Here is a 24,398-nt window from a genome sequence, read left to right as displayed (position 1 = left end):
CACTTGTATGCTTCAGCAAAATCATTTTTTCCCAATTAATTTCCAATCTATCTCGTGGATAAAATGTTCCATCGAGAGAAACGCGAAGTTGTTTCACCTTAGCATTATTCTTATCAGTCGCAGTATCACCATCTGGCTTTTTAAAAATGGTCCACAGATATCGTGGCTTTCCTTCCAGAACACCCAAATTGCACGTGTAAGTGGTTTGGTTGAGTTTAACGTGTTGACATCTTATTTTGAAGTATGATACACTGAGTGGTTTCTTTGATTTAAGTCTTCTATTCAACATCTCTTCTGTTTTAAGATTAGGAATATATTCACTGATATACCAACTCATTTCATCAATTACAAATTTATTCTGATCACCAAAAGCACTACCAACACCAAAAAGCAATCTATTTTCATTATCATTCCCTTGGAGTTGAAATCTAATTTTAAGACCATACAGAACTTTATCATGATCACAAAATCCAAATATACCTTTAAGAGGAACTGCCACAGTAAAACTATTACCTGCTTTTGTATCATGATTATGCATTCCTTTCCTTTGATTATATCCAGGGTCTGTGTTTGTTCCCGTTGCATATCAGGAATAAAACCTTCGACAGCCCCCTTTCCCATTCTATCACCAAATGAAAACAGTGTAAATTTCATCATTTCAGACACAGCAGAGACATAATCAACTGCTTCATATTGTTGTGTTCCAATGTACAAACGAACACAATCAAACATTTTCCAGAAGAAATCATTTACGAGTGTCGCGTTTGTGTTAATCCCAGCCTTTGTGAATGTAAATTTACACAACAAGAAACTTTCGGATAGATTCAAATAGGTTTATTGATTATTTATTTCAAAACTTTTTGTCCCGTTTGTATTCCAGTCTGTTCCAGTAATTGCATTTACCTTGAAGTAATCTTCGTTTTTAGTGGAGTTTGAGATTATAATAGTATCATCCAAATCATAGATACTATCCATTGCTTCCATACTTGTATTTATTTCGGAAAAAAGATGTTAAAACTTTTGAAACCCTGATCCAAGTATTCAAATTATATTCTGTCGTTCTTGGGGAGACAACTGAGTTCTGCCTTTCTTAATTTATTTTATTGCTTGTAATTTATGAGATTCCTTTTGGGCATCTTTTATACTCTATATAGCACCTGCTACATTCCCCACAGCAGAAGCAGTTGAACAAATTCGGTCTTTATGTTGAAGAATAGTTGAACCGATACACATTTGAGTATCAATTATCCCATCTCCTCGAAACTGATGTCCGACACCCCTTTGTCTCGAAGGTTTATAGTATCCTCAACCAAGATACATACCTTCACCCTTGTAGTCTGGGGAAAGGAACGTCCCATCCCCTGCAATTATGTTATATTTTCCCAACTCGTGTTTCCTCACAATAACCATCGTATTTATTCATTGGAAAACTTCACGAAGGTGAATTCGGATGGATATAACTTCTCCATTCAAAGAAATCATACGATTATCTTGGTTGGTTATCCTAAAATTTACTCTGTGTGTGAGTAGGGTGAATATACTGGTTCTGGCTCACTTTTCCCCATGTAAATGAATGGGGGATATTCAGCGATTCCTATTTTTTTCCCTAAAAATAAACCCCCTTTTTATCCCAAGGTATATTTATTTGCCTCCCCTTTTAACCTGGAGGTTGAACCTCATTGAATTGAACACCTGGGGGTTGAACAGCTCATTCATTGAACCTATAAAGATTTGTTCATTCTCAAATTCCTTCAATAGTTTAATTTTCTTTGCACAATAATCCCCATCTAAAATATTGAAAAACAAAACATTTGAATCTTTATATTTTTTAAGATACCCCTTTTGTGCCATTACGAAATGATAAACTTCTCTTAATGATCTCATCTGGCCACCGGCCGAGTTGCAAATCATTTTTGTGTATAAACCACGCCATAAAAAAAAGTTTTGTTTCAAATGTTTTCAGTTCGTGTCATGAAAATGAGGAAGTGTTTTTTTTGACACGGTCGTGCTGTGAAAAGAAAAACAGGAACTATTCTGTGAGACAAGGTGTCGTGTTTATATTTTATCTCAGAACACGAACTGAAAACATTTGAATCAAAACCATTTTAGGGTATTTTAAGTATGTTTTGAAAATGATTCATACAATTTGAGAATATAATCGCCCAGTTATTTTCCAAGCTGCCTCTCCCGAAGCGTCATTTCCTGTGGCCACACCCAATGATTAGGTAATTTCCTCATTGTTGTCTTAAAAGTGATTCGCCAGACAAAGTTTCTGCCAGACGGGATTTTCATTTTTACAACTGAGACATGAGCGATCTTTCTTCCGCGAACAAAATAGCTCAACACAAAGTTGGTAAGCCTGTGTATTGGTTCCTCTTTGAACGATGAAGCAATTGATTATAAATTAAATTGTGATAATTCTGATATATTTTTTTTTTCTTGGCAGGTCCTTGGAAGAAGAGCAGTTTACATATCACGACGAGGTGCATGAAATTAATGCTCTTATTGAAGAGGTCAATCATCTTAGAAGAGAATTGAAAAACATTTTTAAAGACTGACATGACGTCTTATCACGGCCTCTGATCTTTTTGCCATCTTGTACCAATGGTAAAAAAACTGAGACATGGACTCACTCTCTTCCGATGAACAAAACAGCTCAACACAAAGTTGGTAAGCCTGTGTATTGGTTCCTCTTTGAACGATGAAGCAATTGATTATAAATTAAATCGTGATAATTCTGATATATATATATTTTTTTTCTTGGCAGGTCCTTGGAAGAAGTGGAGTTTACATATCACGATGAGGTGCATCAAATGAATGCTCTTATTGAAGAGGTCAATGATTTTAGAAGACAATTGAAAAACATTTATAATGACTGGTACGAAGTCTTATCACGGCTTCTGATCTCGAATGAATTAAACCAATGGTGAGACACGTGTGTGTGTGTGTGTGTGTGTGTGTGTGTGTGTGTGTGTGTGTGTGTGTGTGTGTGTGTGTGTGTGTGTGTGTGTGTGTGTGTGTGTGTGTGTGTGTGTGTGTGTGTGTGTGTGTGTGTGTGTATATATATGTGTATGTGTGTGTGTGTGTGTGTGTGTGCGTGTGTCTCTTTCCCTGTCTGTTTATATCTCTCTCTGTCTGTCTTTCTACCTAACTCTCTCTGTCTGTCTCTCCATCTACACCCTTGACTTATTATTATTTTTTTTTTCAGCTCGATCACACAACATAAGCAATCTGGTACAACACATGATTTTCTGGAGGTAAATGTTTCTGAATTATTATTTAGTTATTTTTTTATTAATATCACTCTCTCTTTAGAATGTCGTCTTTTGTTGGTTGCATCATTAGTTTGGACGCGGTTTTGCCAGTACACTGGAATTCATTTTATTGGCCTTGAAAGGATGACAGGCTCCTGGTGTGTTAATTCAGTGGTCAACGAGGCTTGAACTTAGAACCAACAACAGGCTTACTCATATTACCATGTAATTATCTTTATAAAACCTAATTATTATCCACTTTTTGTTTCAAAACAGAATATGGTGTCTGAGTTTCGAAATCACAAGACATCTGAAGAAGATTGCTGGGAAAGATTATACATTCTCGCAAATGAATATTTAATATTTTCAATTTTAATAAATTATATTTGTTTTGTTTACAATTACTTGATTTTGAATTTCAAGAAGAGGATCAAGACATGAAGGAGAGGGAGGGGTTGGGGGAGGTAGGGGCGCTCCCCCAACGACCCATCACCCCTCATCCCACCCCTCCCCTCCTCATGTGTGTGTGTGGGGAAGGGTGGGGTGGGATGAGGGAGGTGGTGGGTCAAAGGTGGGGGCGCACAGGGGGGAAGAGGGGGTGGGGGTTGTGTGGGTGGGGAGTGTGTGGGTGGGGCTTCGGTGGGAGGGGCGTGTGTGGGCGGGGCTTGTGGGAGGGCGTTTATGTGGACAGGGTTTATGTGGGTGGAGCTTGTGTGGGCAGGGTTTATGTGGGCAGGGTTTATGTGGGCAGGGTGAATGTGGATGAGGTTTGTGTGGATAAATGGATGGGTGGAGAGATGGGTGGATGGGTGGAGCTTGTGTGGATGGGTGGATAATTTTTTAATTAAATAAACATGTTGTGTGTGGGGAACTAATTAACTAATCACTAATTATGTGAATATGATGAATATGGGTGGAGCTTGTGAGGGGTTTGTGTGTGTGGAGTTTTTGTGTGGAGCTTGTGGGGGGTTTGTGTGGGGTTTGTGTGGGGTTTGTGTGTGGTGGGGTTATGTGGGGTTTGTGTGGGGTGGGGTTTTTGTGGGTGGGTTTTGTGTGGGCGGAGTTAAAAAGGGGCGGAGTCAAAAATTTAAATTTATCTTTGTCTTTTGTAATTCCTGTGAATAAAATGAACCTAAAATCTCTTCCCCTTCCAAACCATATATCTTATAAGTCCAAGGAACCGTATCTATTTTACATCAACAATTTTTAAAAGCTCGTTCGTCCATCGTTTAATATAACCCTTTTCAAAATGAGATTTCCACCTACATATTCTTACGATATCACCAACTTTGAACTTAGGTTTTCTGACATTAATCTCTTTTTCATATTTTAATTTTGTAAATGTTTCTGATGGTTTCATATTTGTTGACGTGTGAATCGTGTCATTATACTTATCCACAATATCCTGAATAAAAGATGACCATTGTTGTGAACCGAGTTGTGTGAATTTTTTATATAGTCTCTCTTTTAAGGTACGATTAAAACATTCAACAACAACTGCCTTCCCTTCATTAAAGGTACTGTATAATGTAATACTGTTATTTTTTAGAAAATTCACAAATGTCTTGTTATAAAACTCTCTACCCTCATCAGTCCACAATTTTTTTAGGTTTTCTCTTCCTTTTATTAAATATCTGTTGAAAGGCTAACATAAGAGTATTACCTGTTTTGTTTTTTAATGGTACAACCCATACGTATCTCCTCCTCAAATCAATAACGGTTAAAGCAAACTTGTACCCCTTATCATTTTTGAGTTCAATCAAATCAGCAGACCAGATATAATCAACTTCCTTGGAATAAACTTTCCTTCTCTGAAACTTTGTGAATATTGGTTTTTGTAATTCATCAGCTAATTGCTCTTCAGTCTTAATGACATCATTAGAGCCTATAAGTTTTTTGAATTTCCAAGTCCAAGTTTCAATTTAGCACTGATCATCTTCTTCACAATGAAACGATCAACTTTTTTTTCAAGGTTGGATTTTATATCAGAGACAAATTATACAACATTTCTCTATCGGCTTCATGCTTTTCTTCCAACGTTGTGGTATTCCCATAATCAATATAGTGTCTCATGCACACTTCATCAACTCTATTGATTGGTTTACTCCAGGATTTAGGATTGTCTGCCTCATCTAATCTTTTATCCAAGTTTGTGCCTGGACCACAGAAAGAATACCCTGGAAGATGTAATTCCCCTGGTATTCCAGTAGTTGTAAATTTACTTCCTGATAAAAACTTTTGTATATCTCCTCCTCGTTTGTGTTTGGAGATAAATTGATTTTTTTTTGAACCACACACCAAACATATACCTTTTTGTATAACCCTGTTATTTTTACTTTTAATATATGAAATATTTTTAGTATTAGTTTTCTTTTTACATTTGAGACAATAACTCATTTATTTATGTGAAAAATTCCTGCAGAGTGCAAAAACCTTTTTAGTTTCCAACATGCACATTTGAATCTTAATTTTTAAAACATAAAGAATCCTTAGAAATGCCTCACTCTCTCTCCTCCATTTATCCCATCTCCTCTAAATTGATGTCCAACACCCCTTTGTCTCTTAGGTTTATAGTATCCTCTACCAAGATACATACCTTCACCCTTGTAGTATGGGGAAAGGAACATCCCATTCCCTGTAATTATTTTATATTTTCCCAACTCGTGTTTCCTCACAAAAACCATCGTATTTATTTCTTGGAAAACTTCACGTAGGTGAATTCTAATGGATATAACTTCTCCATGAAAAGAAATCATACGATTATCTTGGTCGGTTATCTTAAAATTTAGATAAGGGATAAATTTAGATTAAAAAGGGAGATAAACCAAATTTTTGGGTTCCATATTGAATTTATAACCAATTGGGGTTGAGTATGCGCTGAATGAAAATATTGCATTTGTTTTTTTTCCATCATTATAAGCACCATCAATCAAATCACAGTGAATTAACACCGAATTTATTCCTGAGGATATTTGAATGACATTATCACTAAAACGTCCCATTAGTTTCAATCTTTTTTGAGGAGAAACCCAATAACTCTCTAAATGAATTATCAATTGTGAAATCAACCTTGTCATTATTTTTAACTTTAATCGTTGATTTTGAAGTATGTTTTTGAATGTCTATAACAATATTTTTTGATTCATCACCCTGTTCTTTCATAAGACGAGCAATTTCGGAAGATATTTGAGAAATCTCATATGCTCCGGGTGAGACTGTTATCGTTTTGTATCCACTTCCAGGATTATAACTAAACTTGTCATTTTTATCAGTTATATTAAATAAGGTATTATAAGTTTCCATGGACAATAAAGATGCTTCATATTCTTTTGTTGGGTCAAGTTGTAGTGGGTATGGGAATGAAGATGTGTGGTCGCTTGTTGTGAAATTGAAACTAAGGATTGTACTTCTCATCTTATTTAATGAGATAAAATGTCTTTATATTGATTTTTATATTGATTATTTTCATGTTCATCAACTGGTCTAAAATGGCTGATGCTTCATTAAAACAATTGTTATTTCCAGCCTTTTTACTACCTAACAACAATAACAGTCTATTAACTAATTGCGATGGGTCATTTGGAAGAAAACTAACACCTGAACCAAGGATACTTAAAGCCTGAATAATGTGTTTCTCCTTCTCATTCTTCTTACTTTTACCAGAAAGAATAACCCTATAATTTAGAGTGTTCAGCAGATCAATATATACTCTATCATCATTATTTTCCATATCCAATGGTTTATCAATATACTTTGATTCATCCCTCACAGTTGAACCTTGTCTTCCATCTTTTGTGAGAAGAAACATTAATCTCGGAGTTAGTTTAACAGGGGGTTGAGCAGAACCTAAGAACCTTAATTCATCATTAAATATCAATACCTTTTCTTGAAGAAGATGAAATATTGCTGGTTGTTCTGTTGGAATGAGTCCTGCTTTGGTTTTTGAATCTGCTGAATATTCATTGTTTTGAAGAGCATTTACAATATAATCAGTCGGTCGATTCATCTCTTCCAGTTGTTGAAATAAACCTTCATCATCATATACCTTTAATTCTTCTAAATGCTCTAATTCTTCCTCCGTCATTTGATCAAAATCTTTTAACATTTGAAGTTTTTTAGGAGTATATTCTACTGTGGGAACTGTGGAAACATCTTTCATTTTTTCTTGGGAAGTTTTTAAAAGTGGTTTAAAAATTTTCTCTTGTTTTCTTTCAAATGCTTCTTCGCCCGTTAGTTTCTCTCTGCGTTTCTTCTTTATGTCTTCCTCTTGTTTTACAACTTTTGAAACCAACTCTTGATGTTCCTTAAATCTTCTTGCTCTTTCTTTTGCATCCATTTATTTATTGGAAAATATCATTTAATGAATTGTAAGGATCAACAGGGAAATTTTCCTTTTCTTCATCATTCAAGTAGATGTGTTCAAATAAATCCTTTTCTTTAAATATTTCATCAAATTCTTTATTAACATTAATGCGAGTTGTAATTTCTTCTTCACTAATACTTGCATCTCTGCTTTTCATACGTTTGCGTTGAGTTTCTTCATCAACATCAAAACCGAATGATAAAATCTTCACTCCGCTCAGATGTTTAATAATTTGTCTCGTTCCTTCTGGATTAGTTTCTAATATCCCAAGACCACCAGATTTTAGTTTCCTTAACCCACTCTTACAATGTGAATATTTTGTATAAAAAATATAAAAAATATAAAAATATAAAAAATAAAAAAAAAATTTTGTATATAAAAACACTGAATTAATATGTGTATGTATATGTATATATATATAATGTGTATATATATATATATGTGTATATATATAATGTGTATATATATATATGTATATATAAATATATATATATAAACCAAGTCGAAAACACCAGGGGGTTGACTCAGCCTGCCATCCTTCCGAGGTCGGCGAAATGAGCACCAGTTGTGCTGGGCCCGGTGTATGCCCCGGTTAGAATAGGTGTACCATATCCTTGTGTGTCGTAAGAGGCGACCAGGGTTGCGTCAGGAAGGGCATCCGGCGTAAAAACCTATGCCAAATCATTATGCGGACAACAAAACGAATTTCCATACTGGATCGGTCGAGACCCGGATTACCAACGACCGCCACCGGTACCGGTGGTCAGCAGGGTACCAGTGGAAATTGTGCTACTGCTGGGCAAAGGAGGAGAAGGAGACGGGGAAGGCGAGTCCGGAGGCAGTGGGAGAGGGGGAAGGGTAGAAGTGTGGAGGTGAGAGTTGGAACTCTGAATGTTGGGACGATGACTGGCAAAGGGCGAGAGTTGGCTGATATGATGGAGAGAAGAAAGGTGGACATACTGTGTGTACAAGAGACCAAGTGGATGGGGAGTAAGGCGAGGAGCATTGGAGGTGGTTTCAAACTGTTCTACCATGGTGTGGATGGGAGGAGAAATGGTGTCGGGATAATCCTGAAGGAAGATCATGTCAAGAGGGTATTGGAGGTGAGGAGGGTGTCTGACCGAGTGATGAGTGTGAAGTTGGAAATTGAAGGGGTGATGATGAATGTCATCAGTGCATATGCCCCACATATGGGGTGTGAGATGGAATATAAAGAAGATTTCTGGAGTGAGTTAGATGAAGTGGTGGAGAGTGTATCCAAGGATGAAAGAGTGGTGATTGGAGCAGATTTCAATGGACATGTTGGGGAAGGGAATAAAGAGGATGAGGAGGTGATGGGGAGGTACGGTCTCAACAAGAGAAATGTGGAAGGGCAAATGGTGGTAGAGTTTGCAAAAAGAATGGAAATGGCAGTGGTAAACACGTATTTCAAGAAGAAGGAGGAACACAGGGTGACATACAAGAGTGGAGGAAAGTGCACACAGGTGGATTACATCTTAAGTAGGAGATGCAACCTGAAAGAGATTAGTGACTGTAAGGTTGTGGCAGGGGAGAGTGTAGCTCGACAGCATCGATTGGTGGTCTGCAGGATGACTTTAGAGGTGAGGTTGAGGAAGAGAGTGAGGGCTGAACCAAGAACCAGATGGTGGAAGCTGAAGGAGGAAGACTGTTGCGTGAAATTTAGGGAGGAGGTGAGACAGGCGTTGGATGGTGGTAAAGATGGGTGGGATGATTGGGCAACGACAGCAGAAGTTGTGAGGGAGATAGCTAGGAAGGTACTTGGTGTGACATCTGGACAGAGGAAGGAAGATAAGGAGACTTGGTGGTGGAATGAGGAAGTACAGGAAAGTATAAGGAAGAAGGGGTTGGCAAAAAAGAAGTGGGATAGTCAGAGAGATGAAGAAAGTCGGCAGGAGTACAAGGAGTGGCGTCGAAAAGCAAAAAGAGAGGTGGCAAAGGCCAAGGAAAAGGCATACGACGAGCTGTATGAGAAGTTGGATACAAAAGAAGGGGAAAAGGATTTATACCGATTGGCAAGACAGAGGGACCGAGCTGGGAAGGATGTGCTGCAGGTTAGGGTGATAAAGGACGCAAATGGGAATGTCCTGACGAGCGAGGAGAGTGTGTTGAGAAGGTGGATGGAGAACTTTGAGGAGCTGATGAATGAAGAAAATGAGAGAGAGAGAAGGTTGGAAGAGGTGGAGATAGTGAATCTAGAAGTGGGGTGGATCAGTAAGGATGAAGTGAGGACTGCTATAAAGAAGATGAAAAGTGGAAAGGCGGTTGGCCCAGATGGTATACCAGTGGAGGCATGGAAGTGCTTCGGAGAGATGGCAGTGGGGTTGTTAACCAGATTGTTTAATAAAGTCTTGGAAAGTGAGAGGATGCCGGAGGAGTGGAGATTAAGTGTACTGATTCCGATTTTCAAGAATAAGGGTGATGTGCAGAGCTGTGGAAATTACAGAGGGATAAAGTTGTTAAGCCACACCATGAAGTTGTGGGAAAGAGTAGTGGAAGCTCGGTTGAGAGGAGAGGTGACGATCTGTGAGCAGCAATATGGGTTTATGCCAGGAAAGAGCACCACTGATGCAAGGTTTGCTTTGAGAATGTTGATGGAGAAGTATAGGGAAGGCCAGAAAGAGTTACATTGTGTGTTTGTGGATTTAGAGAAAGCTTATGATAGGGTGCCAAGAGAGGAGTTGTGGTATTGTATGAGGAAGTCGGGAGTGTTGGAGAAGTATGTGAGGATCGTGCAGGATATGTATGAGGACAGTGTGACAGCGGTGAGGTGTGCGGTAGGAATGACGGACCGGTTTAAGGTTAAAGTGCGATTGCACCAAGGAACGACTCTGAGCCCTTTCCTGTTTGCAATGGTGATGGACAGGTTGACGGACGAGATCAGACTGGAGTCTCCATGGACCATGATGTTCGCGGATGACATCATGATCTGTAGGGAGAGTAGGGAGCAGGCTGAATCGAGCCTCGAGGGGTGTAGGTATGCACTGGAGAGAAGGGGAATGTTAGTCAGTAGGAGTAAGACGGAGTACATGTGCGTACATGAGAGGGAGGGTGGTGGTATGGTGCAGTTGCAAGGAGTTGAGGTGGGGAAGGTGGATTGGTTTAAATACTTGGGATCAACTGTCCAAAGTAACGGAGAGTGTGGGAGAGAAGTGAAAAAGAGAGTGCAGGCAGGATGGAGTGGGTGGAGAAGAGTTGCAGGAGTGATTTGTGACAGAAGGGTAGCTGCAAGAGTGAAGGGGAAAGTATACAAGACGGTAGTGAGACCAGCTATGTTGTATGGTTTGGAGGCGGTGGCACTAACAAAAAGACAGGAAGCAGAGCTGGAGGTGGCAGAGCTAAAGATGCTGCGATTCTCGTTGGGAGTGACGAGGATGGATAGGATAAGAAATGAGTGTATTAGAGGGACAGCGCAGGTAGGACGGTTTGGAGACAAAGTGAGAGAGGCGAGATTGAGATGGTTTGGACATGTGCACAGGAGGGAAGTGGAGTATATCGGGAGAAGGATGTTGAAGATGGATCCGCCAGGCAGGAGGAGAAGAGGAAGGCCAAAGAAGAGGTTCATGGATGCGGTGAGGGTGGACATGCGGGTGGTTGGAGTGTCAATGGAAGATGTGGAGGATAGAGCAAAATGGAGACAGTTGGTCCACTGTGGCGACCCCTCACGGGAGCAAGCCGAAAGAGGAAGAAGAAGACAATGTGAATATTTTGTTGTACCAAGAGAAACCTCCTCAAATATTTGACCTTCATTCCTCAATCGCATATGTTCCTCCACTGAAATATAGTGATAATCTTCACCTTTTACTTCTCCAGGTCTTATTGCTCTCGTTGTTGTTGATACAATGCGTATCACGGGGTGTTTTTCAAGTAAATTTACAATATTCTCATTTGTACTGCACAAGAACCTTGATTTATGAAAGTTTTTTCCAGAAGCAGATTTACCCACAAGATTTACAATAATAGTTGTCATTTATATATGTAATTGTTTATAAAACAAAAAATATATCCCTTAATATCTCATCTTGTTTCACAACAATATATTTATATTTTTCAGTCGTGTGCTTCATGTAATCCTCAAATTTCTTTTTACGACATAATGTAGAACAATTATCTCTCCAAAAATTATTGATATCTATTGAATTTAACTTGAATAAAATAAAAGTATTAGCATTGTTTCTGATGGAACGACGAGGAAGTTGAAAGTACGATTGATTAAGATAAATACAATTACAAGAAGAATGTCTCCCTCTTGTGTAGTAGCTGTCCATTACCGTTTGGTTTCTCTCATTAACACAATCATCAAAGATAACGAGGTTCATTTTTGATTTATCCAAATCTTGGGGAGACAGTATATCATCCGTATTATCACTAAGAATACAAGTTATAGGATTTGATTTCTTTTTACATCTCTGTGTATCACAAAATAGTTGAATTATATCTTCAATGTGAGAATCATTTAGGTTTTTTTGACGTTTAAATAAACCGATTATATTTTCTTTTTGAAGACCAGCATTAAAACCTTGTGAGAGTAGTTGATACTCTGGTTGAAAACTCGACTTTGTGAAAATTATTAAATTATCATAATCGAAAAAGTTGGGAGTGAGGAGCATCTTTAAAAGTAAGCAGGTTTTTCCACATCCACTTGAACCAACTATGAGACATCTTAATGAATTTGGGAGATTTTTATGGTTGTTAAATTTTATCTTATTTTCCCAAATGGGTAAAAAATCATTCATTTATATATTTGGAAAACAGGTTATTTAATTTATTATTAGCTTTTTAGAAACTCTATATTTTATCCGAAGTTCAGGTTTAATTTCAAGATAATCCATTATTTTATTTATACAATATCTTGTGTTGATATTTCCCTGAAAATTACATCCATGAATAATATATAACAACAATCCTTTGAATATTTCTCTTATACGTTCAGTTTCTTCCCTTGTAAGGAAAGGTGTGTTATCACGCTCATACTTTACATTCATTTCTCGAATCAATCTTGTAAAGTAATTCATTTTTGGTGTAAATCTAAAAGAATTATTTTCCTTTTTATATTTTTTATTATCATTAATTAGAAGATAATCACAGAATATACATTGTTTATAAGCTTTTGACTTTGTGTTTAATCCCCGTCTTTCACACGCAGGACAATTCTCAAATTTGTCATATGGAGAATCAGGAAAGTCTAGCATATTTATTAAGTAAAACTTTACTTAAACTGAAATTCATCTATACTTTCAGTTGTATATTGACTCATATTTAATAATATTACCATCGATATCGATATACTTTTTTTCATTATCAGATTCAACGACAACATTTTTTATATTAAAGGTAATTTTAAAATGATCGTTAACTACTATTGAACGAAATGTCATTTCACCTGATATATTAACATCTTTTATTTCATCAGGATTTACATCTTTAGGGTTGTTGAAAAAAATACAAATTTCTCCTTGCATATTACAGATGGTCTTATCTTTTCTTTCTAAAGCTTCATCCATAAGGTTTTTGTTTTTTGATACTTTTTCTTGTTTCATTGCTTTTTCTAGTTTTGAATATATTACCAGAAGGAGAGAAGAAACTTTTGTTAGAGATACTTTAATTGATGTTCTACCAGGTATACTAAAAGCCCTTCCACTGAAGGAAATTGAAGAACTCATATTATTTACCATAATTGTTTTTATCCAATAGTTGTTATATTTATCTTTGTTCAATTTTACATCTTTGACATATTTCTCAGTATCTTTAACAAATGAAGAGATTGATTGAAACTTGTCTTTTGTGTCTTGAAACATTGTATTTATTAAGTGAAAAAGTTGGAGGATAAAATGGTTTTAAGCACAGATTCACCTGTAAAATAAACGAAATTTTCATCAAGAAAATTTTAGTTTAAGCAAAGATTTATTGTATAAATATGGTGAATACAACATACTGCGATGTTTGTAATCACAAATATAAACATTATAGAAAACACCTCCGAACCAACAAACACACATTTAATCTATTTCTTAAAATATCTCCTCTTGAGTTGGAAAGAAAACATTGTGATATCTGTTCAAAGGATGTTTTGAAGAGAAGTTATAATAAACATCTTCAATCACAAAAACACAAGAAAAATGAGTTTAAAGTAAAGGGTGACTATTATATTGAAAACACTGATGGGGCATTTAAAGGGCATATAAAAATAAGGATTTTTCAATTTGAAGAACCCGGTCCATCATCAATAGCTGAATCAATTGAAATAGTGAAACCCGATGTTGAAAAATTTATTAAAAACACATTAAAAGAAATGAAAACTTTAAAGTTTTATATGGGAGTGAAAATGAATATGAAAAGACAAGATGAAGAACATACTCCTTATATGAGAACAGATCTTCATTTTATAACAGCATTTCAAGATTTTTTGAATGGTGGGGTTTATGAAAAACTATCAAGACAAGAGGAGGATGTTGATAATACAGTGGTAGGAAGTGGATTCAATATTAAAAAAATCATCTTTTTAGATATACACATTCTAAAATCAAACCCTCTTAAAGCTACTTCTTATATTGAATTACCAAAAGAAATAAAACTAAAGAAGGCAGTTGTTAATATTAAGAACAATAATAATAAATGTTTTCTCTGGTCTGCTCTTGCTCACTTTCATCCACCAAAATGTAATTCAGAAAGACTAAAACAATATATGAAATATGAGAATACCTTGGACATTAAAGATTTTAAATTCCCAATGCCACTAACAGATATTCCTAAATGTGAGAAAAAGAATCATCTTTCTATTAATGTATAGAGATTAACGGATACAAACAAAGTTCAAATATTAAAAATTTCAAACAACTATAAAAATGAAGAAACACACATTGATCTTTTATATTTTAGTGTTGGAAAGAATTCACATTACACATACATCAATAATTTATCAAGATTAATCTCTTCTCAGGTATTCAGAACAGCAAACAAAATATATCCTTGTAAGCGATGTCTTAATTCATTTCATACAAAAGAACGATTAGAACAACATTCAAAATATTGTAGTAATCATAAATCAGCTGTAATTACAATGCCTAAACCTGGTGAAAAGATTTCTTTTGAAGATTATAATAAATCTATCATGCACCCATTTGTGATATACACTGATTTTGAGTGTATCCTTAAAAAGATAAATACTGCTTCTCCTGATCCAAAAGAATCATATACAAATAAATATCAAAAACATATTCCTTGTGGTTTCTGTTATTATATCAAATCATCTGTTGGAGAAAAGTATAACAAACTTGAACATTATCGTGGAAAAAAAGCTTCACAAGAGTTTGTAAAACGATTAGAAAAGGATTGTATAAGACTCACTAAATTAATGAAAGAAACAAATGAACCGATGAAATTAACCAAAGAAGAAAAATTAGAATTTAGAAAGAACAATATCTGTCATATTTGTGAGGGGGAAATTAAGGAGTCTAAAGTTAGGGATCATTGTCATCTTACTGGTAAATATAGAGGTCCCGCTCATTCCTGTTGTAATCTTAATTATCAATTACCTTCTTTTATTCCAGTCTTTCTTCACAACAGCGCCAACTATGATACACATCGATTTATAAATGAACTTTCAAAAACACCAGGGAATATTTCTACCATAACAAACACAAGTCAAAAGTATATTTCATTTTCAAAAATGATATTCACAAAACCTTTAACTCGTATTAGGTTTCTAGATTCTTACAAGTTTATGGGAACACCACTAGCCTACCTCGCATCAAATCTAAGCTCCACGGACTCTTTTCCAAATCTTAATTCATTCTTTCCAAAAGAGGAAATTCTCACTAAAGAGGAAATTCAGATTAAAGAGAGAATTCAAAGTAAAGAGGAAACTCTAATTAATGAGGAAATTAATGAAGAAATTCTAACTGAAGATGAAATTCTAATTATAAAGAAAATTCGAACAATGAATGAAATTCTAACTAAAGAGGAAATTCAGATTAAAGATGAAATTCTGATTAAAGAAGGAATTCTTACGAGAGAGGAAATTCAAACAAGGAATGAAATTCAAAGTAAAGAGAAAATTCTTACAAGTAAGGGAATTTATCCTTATGATTATATGGATTCATTTATGAGATTTAAAGAAACACAACTTCCTTCAAAAGAAAGTTTCTATAATAACCTTTATGAAGAAGAGATAAGTGATAAGGAATATAAACACGCACAAGAAATATGGAAAATATTTAAGATAAAGAACCTTGGAGAATATCATGATTTAAATCTAAAAACAGATGTTTTATTGATAGCTGATGTGTTTGAAGCTTTTAGATCACTCTGTCATAATAAAAATTGTTATGGATTAGATCCTGCCCACTATTTCACAGCTCCTGGTTTAGCTTGGAGTGCAATGTTGAAAATGACAAAACAAGATATAGATTTAATCAGTGATGTTGATATGCTTTTGAGGATTAAGAAGTCCAAGAGAGGTGGAATATCACAAGTATGTTCAAAAAGATATGCTAAAGCAAATAATAAATATCTTCCAAATTATGATAGTGAAAAAGATAGTAATTATTTGATGTATTTTGATGCTCATAATTTGTATGGATGGGCAATGTCTCAATCTCTGCCTTATGGTAAATTAGAGTGGGTGGAAGAAAAGGATTATGAAAAGGCTTTGATGAATATTGTTATTTCTTCTCAAGAGGAATTGAATGACGAAGAAGAAGGTTATTATTTTGAAGTTGATTTGAGGTACCCGAGTGATCTTCATAATCAGCATAAAGACCTTCCTTTTGCATGTGAGAAAGAAACCCCAAAAAAGAATGGTTCAGTGATTATCATAAAAGTTTTAATATTAAAGGCAAATCAACAGAAAAGTTATGAACAACATTCTATGATAAAGAGGGATATGTTTTGCATCAGAGAAGCTTAAAACAGTTTTTGAGAGAAGGATTGAGAGTAGCTAAAATTCATAGAGTTTTAAAATTGAAACAAAGTCCTTGGGTGAAAAAGTATATTCAATTCAATACAGATATGAGAGCAAATACAAAAGTAAAATTTGAAGGGGACTTTTATAAATTAATGAATAATGCTGTATTTGGAAAGACTATGGAAAATGTTAGAAACAGGCAAAACATTAGATTCGCAACATCTTGGAAAGAAGCTTCGAGATTGATAAATAAACCAAGTTTTGAGAGAGAAGAGGTTTTTTCAGAGAACTTTTCTGCAATTCATATGAAAAAGGAGAGTATTGTAATGGATAAACCAATTTATATTGGAACAGCAGTTCTTGATTTATCAAAGATATTGATGTATGATTATTTGTATCATGACTTAAAGAAAGAGTATGGTGAAAATGTTTCATTGTTGTATATGGACACTGATTTTTTATATCTAGGATAAAACTCTGATGATGTTTATGAAGATATGACGAAAAATATTGGAGTATATGATACAAGTAATTTCAGCAAGAAGAGTGAGTTATTTTCCAAAAAGAATGAAAAGGTTATTGGTAAGTTGAAGGATGAGTTGGGTGGAAAAGTAATGAGTGAGTTTATTGGATTGAGAGCAAAGGCATATGCTTATAAGTATGGTGATCAGATTGATAAGAGGTTAAAGGGAAAAAAGAAATATGTAATAAAGAAATCAATAACTTTAAGAAATTATTATAATTGTTTGATGAATAAGAAAGAAGAATATAGGAAAATGAATGCAATAAGAAGTTATAAACATAACATATATAGTGAAGAAGTAAATAAAAAGGCATTAGGAGCCTTTGATGATAAGAGATTTATTTTAGATAATGGAATAGATTGTGTTCCATATGGATATTGTATGATAGAGTGTATAAAATAGATTGTGTTTTAACGATGCGAAGATGGGTTAGGGTTTTTTTTAAGGGCTACCGCCGCATTTTTTCGCAATATATATATGGTTAAACCAAGTATTAATCAAACTAAAGAGTGGAGAAAATCTCAGTCTTGGTATATAAATGGAAAACATAATGAATGTGAAAAATATCAAATAAGTCTTATTGAAAAAATAACTAAAACAAAGGTAAATAAAACAAATAAGCGAATCAATTTAAAAAGTGGTAAGTTAGAGGATGTAAAGAAAAAAATGAATATCCTTGAATGGACTGAAAACTTTGATGGTTATCAATTGAACAATGAAAAAACAATTTACTATAATCTCAAAATGATATGTGGCTCAGGAGGTGGTCAAACAAGAGCATTAAGAGAAGTTTATCATTTCGTAATGGCACAAAAGGGGTATCTTAAAAAATATAAAGATTCAAATGTTTTGTTTTTCAATATTTTAGATGGGGATTATTGTGCAAAGAAAATTAAACTATTGAAGGAATTTGAGAATGAACAAATCTTTATCGGTTCAATGAGTGAGCTGTTCAACCCACAGGTGTTCAATTCAATGAGGTTCACCCTCCAGGTTAAAGGGGAGACAAATAAATATACCTTGGGATAAAAAGGAGGTTTATTTTTAGGGAAAAAAATAGGAATCGCTGAAAATCCCCCATTCATTTACATGGGGAAAAGTGAGCCAGAACCAGTATTCTTACCCTACTTGTGTGGTTTTTCCTGACACAGGGAGATAAACCAAATTTTTAGGTTCCATATTGAATTTATAACAAATTGGGGTTCAGTATGCACTGAATTAAAATATTGTATTTGTTTTTATTCCATCATTATAAACACCATCAATAAAATCACAGTGAATTTATACCGAATTTATTCCTGAGGATATTTGAATGACATTATCACTGTAAAATGTCCCATGAGTTTCAATCTTTTTTGAGGAGAAACCCAATAACTGTCGAAATGAATTATCAATTGTGAAATCAACATTGTAGTTATTTTTAAGTTAAAACGTTGATTTTGAAGTACATTTTTGAATATCTGTAACAATATTTTTTGGTTCATCACCCTGTTCTTTCATAAGACGAGCAATTTCGGAAGATATTTGAGAAATCTCATATGCTCCGGGTGAGACTGTTATCGTTTTGTATCTACTTACGGGATTATAACTAAACTCATCTTTTTCTCAGTTATATTAAATAAGGTATTATAAGTTTCCATGGACAATAAAGATGCCTCATATTCTTTTGTTGTGTCAAGTTGTAGTGGGTATGGGAATGAAGATGTGTGGTCGCTTGTTGTGAAATTGAAACTTAGGATTGTGCTTTTCATCTTATTTAATATGAGATAAAATGTCTTTATATTGATATTTATTAATTATTTTCATGTTCATCAACTGGTCGAAAATGGCTGACGCTTCATTAAAACAATTGTTATTTCCAGCCTTCTTACTGCCTAACAACAATAACAGTCAATTAACTAATTGTGATGGGTCATTTAGAAGAAAACTAACACCTGAACCAAGGATACTTAAAGCCTGAATAATGTGTTTCTCCTTCTCATTCTTCCTACTTTTACCAGAAAGAATAACCCGATAATCAACAGAGTTCAGCAGATCAATATATACTTTATCATCATTATTTTTCATCTCCAATGGTTTATCAATATACTTTGATTCATCCCTCACAGTTGAACCTTGTCTTCCATCTTTTGTCAGAAGAAACATTAATCTCGGAGTTAGTTTGACAGAAGGTTGAGCAGAACTCAAGAACCTTAATTCATCATTAAATATCAATACCTTTTTTTGAACAAGATGAAATATTGCTGGTTGTTCTGTTGGAATGAGTCCTGCTTTGGTTTTTGAATCCACTGAATATTCATTGTTTTGAAGAGCATTAACAATATAATCAGGGGGTCGATTCATCTCTTCCAGTTGTTGAAATAATCCTTCATCATCATATTCTAATTCTCCTATATGATCTTATTCTTCCTCCATCATTTGACTGAAATCTTTTAACATTTGGAGCTTTCTCGGAGAATATTTTATTGTGGGAACTGTGGAAACATCTATAATTTTTTCTTGGCAAGTTTTTAAAAGTGGTTTAAAAAATTTCTCTTGTTTTCTTTCAAATGCTTCTTCACCCGTGAGTTTTTGTCTGCGTTTCTTCTTTCTGTCTTCCTCTTGTTTTACAACTTTTGAAACCAACTCTTGATGTTCCCAAAAACTTCTTGCTCTTTCTTTCGCATCCATTTATTTATTGGAAAATATCATTCAATGAATTGTAAAGATCAACAGGGAAATTTTCCTTTTCTTCATCATCCAAGTCGATGTGTTCAAATAAATCCTTTTCTTTAAATATTTAATCAAATTCTTTATTAACATTAATACGAGTTGTAATTTCTTCTTCACTAATACTTGCATCTCTACTTTTCATACGTTTGCGTTGAGTCTCTTCATCAACATCAAAACCGAATGATAAAATCTTCACTCCGCTCAGATGTTTAATAATTTGTCTCGTTCCTTCTGGATTAGCTTCTAATATCCCAAGACCACCAGATTTTAGTTTCCTTAACTCACTCTTACAATGTGAATATTTTGTTGTACCAAGAGAAACTTCCTCAAATATTTGACCTTCATTCCTCAATCACATATGTTCCTCCACTGAAATACAGTGATAATCTTCACCTTTTACTTCTCCAGGTCTTATTGCTCTTGTTGTTGTTGATACAATGCGTATCACAGGGTGTTTTTCAAAGAAAATTTACAATATTCTCATTTGTACTACACAAGAACCTTGATTTCTGAAAGTTTTTTCCAGAAGCAGATTTACCCACAAGATTTATAATAATAGTTGTCATTTGTATCTGTAATTGTTTATAAAACAAAAAATATATCCCGAAATATCTCATCTTGTTTCACAACAATATATTGATATTTTTCAGTCGTGTGCTTCATGTAATCCCCAAATTCCTTTTTACTCCATAATGTGGAACAATTATCTCTCCAAAAATTATTTATATCGATTGAATTTAACTTAAAAAAATAAAAGTATTAGCATTGTTTCTGATGGAACGACGAGGAGGTTGAAAGTACGATTGACGAAGATAAATACAATTACAAGAAGAATGTCTCCCTCTTGTGTAGTTGCTGTCCATTACCGTTTGGTTTCTCTCATTAACACAACCATCAAAGATAACGAGGTTCTTTTTTGATTTATCAAAATCTTGGGGAGACGGTATATCATCCGTATTATCATAAAGAATACAAGTTAGAGGTTTTTATTTCTTTTTAGATCTCTGTGCATCACAAAATAGTTGAATTATATCTTCAATGAGATAATCATTTAGGTTTTTTTGAAATTAAAATAAATTGATGATATCTTCTTTGAAGACCAGCATTAAAACCTTGTGAGAATAGTTGATACTCTGGTTGAAAACTCGACTTTGTGAAAATTATTAAATTATCATAATCTAAAAAGTTGGGAGTCAGGAGCATCTTCAAAAGTAAGCAAGTTTTTCCACATCTGCTTGAACCAACTATGAGACATCTTCATGAATTTGAAAGATTTTTATGATTGTGAAATTTTATCTTATTTTCCCAAATGGATTAAAAAAAATCATTCATTTATATATTTGGAAAACAGGTTATTTAATTTATTATTAGCTTTTTAGAAACTATATTTTCTCCTCAGTTCAGGTTTAATTTCAAGATAATCGATTATTTTATTTATGCAATATCTTGTGTTGATATTTCCCTGAAAATCACATCCATGAATAATATATAACAACAATCCTTTGAACATTTCTCTAATACGTTCAGTTCCTTCCCTTGTAAGGAACAGTGTGTTATCACCCTCATACTTTATCAAGAATTTTTCATCAAGAAAATTTTAGTTTAAGCAAAGATTTATTGTATAAATATGGTGAATACAACATACTGCGATGTTTGTAATCACAAATATAAACATTATAGAAAACACCTCCGAACCAACAAACACACATTTAATCTATTTCTTAAAATATCTCCTCTTGAGTTGGAAAGAAAACATTGTGATATCTGTTCAAAGGATGTTTTGAAGAGAAGTTATAATAAACATCTTCAATCACAAAAACACAAGAAAAATGAGTTTAAAGTAAAGGGCGACTATTATATTGAAAACACTGATGGGGCATTTAAAGGGCATATAAAAATAAGGATTTTTCAATTTGAAGAACCCGGTCCATCATCAATAGCTGAATCAATTGAAATAGTGAAACCCGATGTTGAAAAATTTATTAAAAACACATTAAAAGAAATGAAAACTTTAAAGTTTTATATGGGAGTGAAAATGAATATGAAAAGACAAGATGAAGAACATACTCCTTATATGAGAACAGATCTTCATTTTATAACAGCATTTCAAGATTTTTTGAATGGTGGGGTTTATGAAAAACTATCAAGACAAGAGGAGGATGTTGATAATACAGTGGTAGGAAGTGGATTCAATATTAAAAAAATCATCTTTTTAGATATACACATTCTAAAATCAAACCCTCTTAAAGCTACTTCTTATATTGAATTACCAAAAGAAATAAAACTAAAGAAGGCAGTTGTTAATATTAAGAACAATAATAATAAATGTTTTCTCTGGTCTGCTCTTGCTCACTTTCATCCACCAAAATGTAATTCAGAAAGACTAAAACAATATATGAAATATGAGAATACCTTGGACATTAAAGATTTTAAATTCCCAATGCCACTAACAGATATTCCTAAATGTGAGAAAAAGAATCATCTTTCTATTAATGTATAGAGATTAACGGATACAAACAAAGTTCAAATATTAAAAATTTCAAACAACTATAAAAATGAAGAAACACACATTGATCTTTTATATTTTAGTGTTGGAAAGAATTCACATTACACATACATCAATAATTTATCAAGATTAATCTCTTCTCAGGTATTCAGAACAGCAAACAAAATATATCCTTGTAAGCGATGTCTTAATTCATTTCATACAAAAGAACGATTAGAACAACATTCAAAATATTGTAGTAATCATAAATCAGCTGTAATTACAATGCCTAAACCTGGTGAAAAGATTTCTTTTGAAGATTATAATAAATCTATCATGCACCCATTTGTGATATACACTGATTTTGAGTGTATCCTTAAAAAGATAAATACTGCTTCTCCTGATCCAAAAGAATCATATACAAATAAATATCAAAAACATATTCCTTGTGGTTTCTGTTATTATATCAAATCATCTGTTGGAGAAAAGTATAACAAACTTGAACATTATCGTGGAAAAAAAGCTTCACAAGAGTTTGTAAAACGATTAGAAAAGGATTGTATAAGACTCACTAAATTAATGAAAGAAACAAATGAACCGATGAAATTAACCAAAGAAGAAAAATTAGAATTTAGAAAGAACAATATCTGTCATATTTGTGAGGGGGAAATTAAGGAGTCTAAAGTTAGGGATCATTGTCATCTTACTGGTAAATATAGAGGTCCCGCTCATTCCTGTTGTAATCTTAATTATCAATTACCTTCTTTTATTCCAGTCTTTCTTCACAACAGCGCCAACTATGATACACATCGATTTATAAATGAACTTTCAAAAACACCAGGGAATATTTCTACCATAACAAACACAAGTCAAAAGTATATTTCATTTTCAAAAATGATATTCACAAAACCTTTAACTCGTATTAGGTTTCTAGATTCTTACAAGTTTATGGGAACACCACTAGCCTACCTCGCATCAAATCTAAGCTCCACGGACTCTTTTCCAAATCTTAATTCATTCTTTCCAAAAGAGGAAATTCTCACTAAAGAGGAAATTCAGATTAAAGAGAGAATTCAAAGTAAAGAGGAAACTCTAATTAATGAGGAAATTAATGAAGAAATTCTAACTGAAGATGAAATTCTAATTATAAAGAAAATTCGAACAATGAATGAAATTCTAACTAAAGAGGAAATTCAGATTAAAGATGAAATTCTGATTAAAGAAGGAATTCTTACGAGAGAGGAAATTCAAACAAGGAATGAAATTCAAAGTAAAGAGAAAATTCTTACAAGTAAGGGAATTTATCCTTATGATTATATGGATTCATTTATGAGATTTAAAGAAACACAACTTCCTTCAAAAGAAAGTTTCTATAATAACCTTTATGAAGAAGAGATAAGTGATAAGGAATATAAACACGCACAAGAAATATGGAAAATATTTAAGATAAAGAACCTTGGAGAATATCATGATTTAAATCTAAAAACAGATGTTTTATTGATAGCTGATGTGTTTGAAGCTTTTAGATCACTCTGTCATAATAAAAATTGTTATGGATTAGATCCTGCCCACTATTTCACAGCTCCTGGTTTAGCTTGGAGTGCAATGTTGAAAATGACAAAACAAGATATAGATTTAATCAGTGATGTTGATATGCTTTTGAGGATTAAGAAGTCCAAGAGAGGTGGAATATCACAAGTATGTTCAAAAGATATGCTAAAGCAAATAATAAATATCTTCCAAATTATGATAGTGAAAAAGATAGTAATTATTTGATGTATTTTGATGCTCATAATTTGTATGGATGGGCAATGTCTCAATCTCTGCCTTATGGTAAATTAGAGTGGGTGGAAGAAAAGGATTATGAAAAGGCTTTGATGAATATTGTTATTTCTTCTCAAGAGGAATTGAATGACGAAGAAGAAGGTTATTATTTTGAAGTTGATTTGAGGTACCCGAGTGATCTTCATAATCAGCATAAAGACCTTCCTTTTGCATGTGAGAAAGAAACCCCAAAAAAGAATGGTTCAGTGATTATCATAAAAGTTTTAATATTAAAGGCAAATCAACAGAAAAGTTATGAACAACATTCTATGATAAAGAGGGATATGTTTTGCATCAGAGAAGCTTAAAACAG

General features: G+C 33.8%; 1 long non-coding RNA gene across 1 annotated transcript; it reads left to right on the top strand.

Annotated features, from left to right (window-relative positions):
• The first annotated feature begins 2,615 nt into the window (after positions 1-2,615).
• Positions 2,616-3,698, top strand: LOC147029116 (uncharacterized). The gene is made up of 3 exons (XR_015056803.1): positions 2,616-2,926; positions 3,209-3,257; positions 3,531-3,698. It is a non-coding gene; the product is annotated as an uncharacterized LOC147029116 (long non-coding RNA).
• The last annotated feature ends 20,700 nt before the right edge of the window (positions 3,699-24,398 follow it).

Source organism: Eptatretus burgeri, chromosome 4 (assembly GCF_056783735.1).
Source record: "Eptatretus burgeri isolate ZD-2024b chromosome 4, Ebu_testis_v1, whole genome shotgun sequence".
In the NCBI taxonomy this organism is placed as follows: Eukaryota; Metazoa; Chordata; class Myxini; order Myxiniformes; family Myxinidae; genus Eptatretus; species Eptatretus burgeri.
Note: the sequence above shows the minus strand (reverse complement) of the source record. Positions and strands in the feature narration are given on the sequence as shown.